Source organism: Asparagus officinalis, chromosome 7 (genome assembly GCF_001876935.1).
Source record: "Asparagus officinalis chromosome 7, Aspof.V1, whole genome shotgun sequence".
Lineage (NCBI taxonomy): Eukaryota > Viridiplantae > Streptophyta > Magnoliopsida > Asparagales > Asparagaceae > Asparagus > Asparagus officinalis.
The window spans coordinates 137,778,501-137,787,666 of record NC_033800.1 but is presented as its reverse complement, the minus strand read 5'-3'; positions in this window follow the sequence as shown (position 1 = coordinate 137,787,666).

The following is a 9,166-nucleotide window of genomic DNA, read 5'->3' as shown; positions in this document are numbered from 1 at the left end:
CTGGAGAACTGCGGAAAGCAAGTGGAGAATGCCCAGCACTTGTGGACCTGTAGCTGCCTTCTGATGTCAGGGAATCCTCGGCCCTCCCACTCGCCATTCTCAAGCAACTGTAATAGGGGAACAGAGTGGTCTATGGCATTCTGCACCTACATCATATCAGAACGATGAAGGACGAACCAAGCCATCAAATAAGTGTATGGGAGCTCCACCTTAGTAAGAGGAATCCGAGCCGACGGTTCATCTTCTTTCTGTGTGAAGGCACTAGAAATCTGTCGAAGCCCTCGATGAATGTTAGCCACCATCACCGGAAGAAGCGAAAGTTCCTTTTTGTAGGCAAGCTAAACCGCTGGGTAGAGCACTTCTAATGGCAAAATATCACTGGACTGATACGGAACCACGCATTTCTTTAACCAGATAGCGAGGTAACCGGCGAGAACGGTCATCGGCTGAATCGATGCGGTCGCATGCCATAAGAATGATTTAAATTTGGTCCCTACAGGAAAGCCACTCTCGGGACTGCTAATGGTATAGGAATGAGCGTCAATCTTCTTCAGCAGACCATTGACCTCTGAAGGAGTAAGCGTTGCTAGCTCACAAATAGCCTCGCCAGAATTGCTCTCTAAATTCCTGAACAGATAACACGCAAACTGCTTCAAGCTCACATGTGACTTAGTCCTCTTCGCTAAAGGCTCAGACTGCGCCAAAGCAATATGGTAGTGACATGTGAGATCCCATAAAGTCTCATAGCGGTCGGGCATGCGGTCCTTTAGCTGACTCAATTCATGGTGGGAGGGAAAGTACTCCTGATATAGCATCTGACCCATGGGCAAACCAGAAATCTTGTACATCTCATGAAGAGCCAAGCTCAACTCTCCATGCCTAGTCAGAAAAGTGTTCGAATCCGGGTTATAGAGCTCACACAAAGCGAAGAAATGTTTAGCGCTGACGGGTAAACCATACATGGTGGAACGAATAGCTGCATATAGACCACAAGCGTGCAACTCCTCGCTCCATCGGCTTAAGACGTACTTCGTCATACGAGCCCACCAAAGCTTGTCTAAAGAATGGACCCAGCCGTAGAATCTATGGCGTGTCGTAGGCATCTCCCGTCCTAAACCGGCGAGACGATTCTTCAAGGTGGAAGACGAAGCAAGAAATTCGTTACGCGGCGGTGTATCCAGCCCCAATACTCCAGGACGCAATCCAATGATATGACTCCTGCTCGAACCAGGAGCTACCTGATGAGTAATATAGCCACAGTGAACGCTCTCATGCTCCTCCGTCAAGCGCCACGACATCTCCCATGTCACGGCCTGACGCCTGAGCTCAGTCAATGAGCGGTGTCGAGGAATCTTAGGCAAATATAGAAAGCCACCGTCATCTTTATGAAGCCACTGCTCGGCGTCAATAAACACTGCATCAGGATCTCTAACAGAGTCACCGAATAAAAAGTCAGTCTTCCTGAGAGGCTGAACAGAGCTGGTATCCTTCACGAAAGGCGCATCAGTAATCAGCTGTCGAAGAACTCGATGTCCACCTTCCTTCACCACTTGGGCAACCTCTGTCGACGTGCCCGAAGCAAACTGAGGAGTAAGTGGAATAGGTGAAAAATCGTCGGAGGTCGAATAATACTCGTCACGATGCTCGTACACAGCATGATATGAGAACGCTCCAGAAGGATATCCCACTGGAAACAAGCAATTAAGCGTTTGTTAGTCTCAGTTATAAAAGGAAGTTGAACTCATCTTACAAATGAGTAAGATAGAGTCACTGCTTTATAAAGGGTGAGACGATTTGGCTACATTGTGCATTCATAAGATAAGGTATATCAACAATATATCCCTGCCTTATAACGCACAATGCAGCTTCAAAGCGCCCCCTTTATTTAATTTGAGATATGGTTTTGACCAAGCAAAACCTATCTTTTAAAGCGTCAATCCTCACCAAGGAGAATCAAGGCTCTTCCCAATTGTCTCACCAAGGAGAACAAAACGGGGAAAAAGGACTAATCTACAAATTTCAAAATCCACCAAAAAGGAGCTCACCAGCATACGAGGGAAGCACGCCATCAGCCGACGCAGTAGGGGATCGACCTCTCAGGATATGCGACATGGTGATCTGTAAAGTAAATCAGAGGATCAAATATAGAAAAAATTTTAGTTAGGGTGACAAACTCTAACCCTAAAATTTTACCCCCTCTTTATTGCATTTAAACCCCTCAGATCTCTAAATTCTACCCCCTGAAATATGAGCTCGAGGCGTCAAATCACAAACCCTAACCCTCATATGCAATCCCACAAATTCATATATTAAATTAAACATGAAAAATGCCAAAATTATGGAGGATTTACCTGAGGAAAAGCTCGAGGATCCAACAAAAATCAGATTTTGAAAGAGGCTCGAACCACGTGCTCGAGGGGCCTGAGAGAAACTTTAAATATGGAGATTTTGAAGGATTTTTCAGTCTAAGATCAAAAGGAAAGATAGATCTAAGACAAATTTGAGGGTTTGAAGGAGTAAGGATGCACGAGGGAAGAGAAAACTCCAAAAGAAAGAGAAAGGGGGGGCCGGCCCTAAAGAGAGGAAACGAGGGTTCTTTTATAGTGTTGAACCAGCCTTGAACCGGACCAGACCAGGCTGAACCAGACCAGGCCAGGCTAAATCAGTTCATATAAGGCTGAACCAGACCAGATAAGGCTGAACCAGACCAGACCAGGCTGAACCAGACCAAACCAGGCTGAACCAGGCTAAACCAGTCCTGAACCAGTTTTGAACCAGGCTGAACCAGGCTGAACCAGTTCTGAACCAGTTTGAACCAGATTTGAACCAAAATTCAAATTGGAGCTGAACCGAGTGTCGAAACGACTTCAAATCAACCAACGGCCGGTTCAACTCATTCGGACATAAAAAGTACTCCAATAAGGTATACGAGTATAAACTATTCCCTATTTTTTGTTGAGAAATTCAAATTGGAGCTGAACCGAGTGTCGAAACGACTTCAAATCAACCAACGGCCGGTTCAACTCATTCAAACATAAAAAGTACTCCAATAAGGTATACGAGTATAAACTATTCCCTATTTTTTGTTGAGAAGTTTCTGGAGAGTATTTTTCTAAAAATATTCTTAAGGATAACTCAACAATACTCCGAAAAGTATAAGAGTATAAACTGCTTCTCAAGACTCCAACAGACGTACGAGTATAAACTGTGTTAAACGCCGGACAACGCGTTGTAAATGAAGACTCAACGCCAGCAATCGATGGTCGGTTCTATGTTGAAACAGCAAACACGAGCTAAAGATCAGAAAATCAGGAATTGACTTCAAGTTCAAAATTCCGACAACGGTCAGACAATGAATACAGCACCGGAACCCTTGCAGACATTCGACAAAGCACGCATGGACGTAACCCTATGATGCTAGTCCCGTAAAGTCCTTGACGGAAGGCGCCCCCATACTTTGAAGTGCCTATCTTAACGCTATCCTCCCTGTTTTTAAGGGAGGGGGTATCTGTAGGCGTATAAAACTGTTTATAGGTCCCTTAACACAGCTCGGCACGGTGATTCGACAAACCAACGAACCATCAGACGATATATCCAAGCATGGGCGTAAGACCACAACAACGAAGCCAAGTGACACACGACGAAGCGGATTTACTGCCAAATCAGGATCCGGACTGCCAAATCAGAGTCCAGATCAACAATGAAGTACGAATAAACCATGAGACCGAAAAAACGGCAAAACCAAACACCAAGGGAGGGCTCGGCCAAAAGGGGTTCGGCCAAAACTGAGCCACCTCTAGGTGGCTCGGTGGCCGAGCCACCAGAGCCACCTAGGTGGCCGGCCGAGCCACCTAGGTGGCCGGCCGAGCCACCTGGGCCCAGATCTGAGCCCAGATCTGGTTTGAGGAGCCTATAAATAGACCCCTAGGCTCATTGTTTGGAGGGTTGGAACTTTTGAGGTGAAACTCTGCCAGATTGAGAACTGAAATTCGGAGTTTTGGAGCTTTGAAGACTCGAACTTTTTAGATCTGGTTCTTGGCGATCATCCACGTTAAACAAGGTAGGAGTTCGAGAGAGATCAGATCTGAGATCCACACGGTCGTCCTCCGGATCAAAACTTGGTTTTTTGATCCCGAGAAGAGTATCGATTTCGCTTGGTCGATTTCGATTACTTAGGGCTATTATTTCCTTGGTGAAATAATCCCCTCGGCTGTTATTTCCTTCGTGAAATAACACCCGTCATACCGTGTAGATCCGACTGGATCAAGATCGCGCGGTGGTCTACGGATTAACCCCGGCGCAGGCAAAGAACCCACACAAGCAAGAGACCACAAAACAGGATCTTGCGATTTGTTCGAGAAAAGGAAAGTTGTAATTTTCTTTTTTCTTTGATTTTGTTGTAACCGGATCTTATAAAAAGACCGGATCTTTTGTAACCGATAAACTGTTGCTTAAGAAAAACAATGACTTCAATGAAAGCAATTTTTCTCGCGAACATGATTGTCGTGTGTTGAATTACCTGTAAAGAGAAAAACAAAACAACAAAAACTAGAGAAGGGATTAGCGATAAATTATTTGACAAATCATCATCAAAACTATAGGGCCAACATTCCTCTCACAACCAAAAAATTGTCTTATATGGACTGCAATTCCCTCCTCTCAAAGATCTCTGGACAATTTCAAAAATGGTTGAATCATGGATATCTGTCTTATGCAGGTAGATTGCAAATAATTAAAAGTGTAATTCTTGGTGTTCAAATATTTTGGACATCAAATTACATTCTTCCAGCCAATGTTCTCCAGGAAATGGATGGTCTATGCAGGAGATTCTTGTGGGGGAAATCAGATCAAAATCTCAGAGTTCCTTTGGTTGCATGGGAGAGTGTGTGCATGGGGAGGAAGCAAGGAGGTTTGGGATTTTTTCAGCTCCTAGTTGGAATATTGCTTCAGTACTGAAATGTATATGAGATATTCATATCAAAAAGGAGTCTCTGTGGATTAAATGGATACATGGTGTCTATTTAAAACATGAGGATATTTGGCAAGTCAGAGCAAGAGCTGGTGACTCTTGGTTATGGAAACAATTGTTAAAAGTAAGGGATAAAGCTTTGGTTTTGTAAGGTGGTGTGGAAAATTTGAAATGCTTGATCAGTTCATGCTATAAGGATGCAAAAATAAAGCTGTCTACATTATATCATGTAATACATTCTACTGCAAATGATGTGGAATGGTTCAAAACAGTCTAGGGGGATTAAACATTCCTAAACATTCATTTGTTGGTTGGCTTGCATTTCAAGATAGACTGCTCACGCAGGACAGACTTCATAGGAGAGGTGTCATCAATGTAAATTCATGTCTTCTTTGCTCTGGTGTAGCCAGTGAAACAAGAAACCACTTGTTTTTTGAGTGTGTTTTTCGGCAAATGTCTGGAATTGTATCATGGGCTGGCTGAACTTTAAATGGAGATCTTGCAATTGGTTACAGATAGTGAATTGGTATGCTTACAGGTTGAAGGGTAGGGGGTTAAAGCAATATCTCAAGAAGATGGCTTTGGTCACCACTATATATTTCATATGGAGAGAACGAAACCTGAGGCTTTTTCAACAGAAGACTAGAAGTCCTGAAGTCTTGGTTAGAGATATCAAATTTGATGTTTTGACATCCATTCTCAACAGCCCTTCAATTGCAAGCAGTGATGTTGCTTTGTGTAGTCAAATTTGATGTTTTGACATCCATTCTCAACAGCCCTTCAATTGCAAGCAGTGATGTTGCTTTGTGTATTTTTGTCATTTGAGTATCTGTTTTTTTTTAACAGCCCTTCAATTGCAAGCAGTGATGTTGCTTTGTGTATTTTTGTCATTTGAGTATCTGTTTTTTTTTGGATATTCATTTATCAATTCATTTGTAATCTCGGTTAAGGAACACTGAGTATCTGATGTACATATAATTTACATACTTGGTTAGTGAATAATTTTTTTTCATTGACCCAAAAAAAATTAAGGAGGAAAAGACGCCATCCAAATGAGAGATGTTTACTTTTTCTATAAGAAAAGTTTCCTATGAAATGAATTAATAAGAGGCTGCCAGTCTTGTTTGGTGAGGGATCCTTTTTTTTCAAAGAAAGACCAAGGTATTTGAAGGGGGAAGGAGAAGAGAAATTTAGAATTCTAGCAAGAGATGGACATTGGTTGATGAATTTGCCACTATAGTAGAGATTTGACTTATTGTAGTTGATCCCCAAACAAGAAACTTTCTCAAATAGATAGAGAATGGATTTAAGTGTAGAAATATTGTTCTTAATGGATTTGTAAAAAATCAAGGTATCATTAACAAATTAATGAGATCTAATATCATTCAATCTACTATTAAAAAACTCTTGTGTGTAGTTAACACTACTCAATAGCATTTTCCATAAGTCGTGTATCTATATCTATCTACCCTTTAAAAGAGCCAGTTCCTGAAAAACTTTTCCCTCCCCAAAATAACCTTCAACCGAAATAAATATACCAACTTATCCCTAACAACATCCGCAGAAATAAAATGCCCTAAATCTTCCTTCGGTTCTGGCTTCTCTCCGCCTTCTCCTCTGCCCATCCGATCTTCAGTTACAACTTTTAAAGATGAAATTAAATCACCAGTTCATCCGATACCCTAAATCTTCCTTCGGTTCCGCCTTTTCTCCGCCTTCTCTCCGCCTTCTCTCAATTCTTACGTTACGCCATCCCACGATCTTAAGCGATAAATTTCCAAAGATGATTGTTATTGCCGTAATCATCAACTCTGCGCCTCCGCCATCTTCTCCTTAGTTGTCAGAATTTTGTAATCGGTAAGAATGATTTTACTTTTTTGCTCTTCATTTAATTTTGTTCTAATTAGCCATCATCTCTTTTTGTTCTAATTCAACAATAGGTCAAGGATTGACCGAATTAGGGCTTGCTTCAACTCTTCATATTACTCCTTTATCAGTTTCATCAGGTAAGCCATGTATTATATATGAAATAATGATGACACGGTTTAGGATTGATCATCTTATTTAAAATTGCGACTGGTAGTTTGAATGCCATGTAATATTCTTTCTGGTTCTGGTCTCGTAGCCAATATATCAGTTTCTCCTGCTTTAACAAGGCCACCAGATAAGGTATTTATATTTTCTCCTCCATTCCATGGTATTTAGGTTATTTACTCTCTTTTGAAAGTGTTATTCATGTCTTTGTCTGATCAATTTCTTTAAACGAGAGTGAAAATAGTTCATATTGTATCAGAACTATTGTTCCTCAACTCTGGTGCATATATGACTACAGGAACTTTAAACCATTTCAAATTGCTTTACTAGATATTTTGTTAGGGGACAGTTGATGTAGATATTGGTCCATGGAGTTCGGATGATAAATATCACATATGAACTGACAGGTTTGTCTCGCATTACCTTGCTTTTTTGTTTGTGTAATATTGGTTATGAAGTACTTGAGTTAGTTGTCAGATTAGCCTCTAGGAATAGTTAGATTGCTGAATATTGTTGGCAATAAGAAGCAGGGACCTGAAGTTACATTCATAAAAGTTGAGCATCTGAAAGCTTGTATTTTCTAGCGTTAATTTATCTGCAATATAGCCATGAAGATTTTTTATATTGTGGTAGATCAGTTTTTGTTAGTATTTATTGAATTTTGGCAACCTCTTTGAGTTAGTGGATTCTCAAGTTTTCTACATACATATAGATATACATCCAGAAGTTTGCTTGACTTGCAATATGTAAAATAATGCTTAGGGCTTTGTTCCTAAATGGGCCTTGGTTTTGATTGTAGGTCTCCCATAAGATGTACTTATCCAAAAGCAGGAGCAACAAGCTGTAACAAATTTAAAGTAACTGATCTATCAGATTAATTTTCGTAAAATCCAAAAGCAGGAGCAACAAGCTGTAACAAATTTAAAGTAACTGATCTATCAGATTAATTTTCGTAAAAAAAAAATTAATATGTAACAGAACAAGACCTTGGAAACAGAAAACTTATATCCTTTGCTTAGTAAATTTATGAGAAAAATGTCAAAAATACATAATATTGTAAAACTTATATCCTTTGCTTAGTAAATTTATGAGAAAAATGTCAAAAATACATAATATTGTATGAACTTGTATCTTTAAAGATATTACATTGTGTAGTACCAGAAAAATGTCAAAAATACATAATATTGTATGAACTTGTATCTTTAAAGATATTACATTGTGTAGTACCTTATGTTAATACTTAACATATGTACATTGAAACAAATTCACTGTTTACTTTGGTATTTTATATATTTACTATTATTATTATTGAATATATATTTGATACACGATCCAACATTTAAAAATATGAAATTGGATATGGAGCAGATCGTCTGCCTTACTTGACACATTATGTGGAAGACAACACATTAAGGTGGAAATACTCAATAAATGATATTTACTTTAGTAGATCCACATGTAAATATGAACATCGCAAAATTATGTGATAAGCATGTAAAGTATTCGATATGTTGATCACTTATACAGAGGGAGTCTTATTCATTTTCTTTGATGTTTTGCGCTTCTGGTTCTTCTCTTTATCATTATTATTTTTACATATTTTAACTTTGAGTTTTTTTTGTTTGATTCGTTTATATATAGCTCTGTAAGTTAAATGACAAATCATTTCGGTCCTTTATTATTTTTCATGCTATAGAATTTCAAACTTTTGTGGACATGCTCCACTCACTGCATTATTGTATGGGATTGAACCCATTTTCTTGATGCATATATCTTGACCAACTTTGTCATGCTATAATTTTCCTTCTATCAAAAAACTCATATGCCCCCACTTGTTTATGTAATTCGAAATCTAATCAGGTTGCAAATTGCATAAGCTGTTCTGAGTTGATACTTGATTAAATGCTTTTATTACTCTGAATATCTGAATACGTACTACCAATTTCTCCTTTGCTTCTGGCTTAAGCAACTCAATTCCTTGTAGCTAAAACTCAGTCTTATTTTCTTTGTACTCTGTATTAATCTGTGGTAGTATGTAATGGTTTTGCTCCTTTGTACACTGGCTGAAATTACATTGACAAGGTAGCTTTATGTCTGAGGCAATTTGTGCTTTTACAGTCTCCTTTCTACATATGCTTTGTCTTTTACTTGAATTTATTTCAA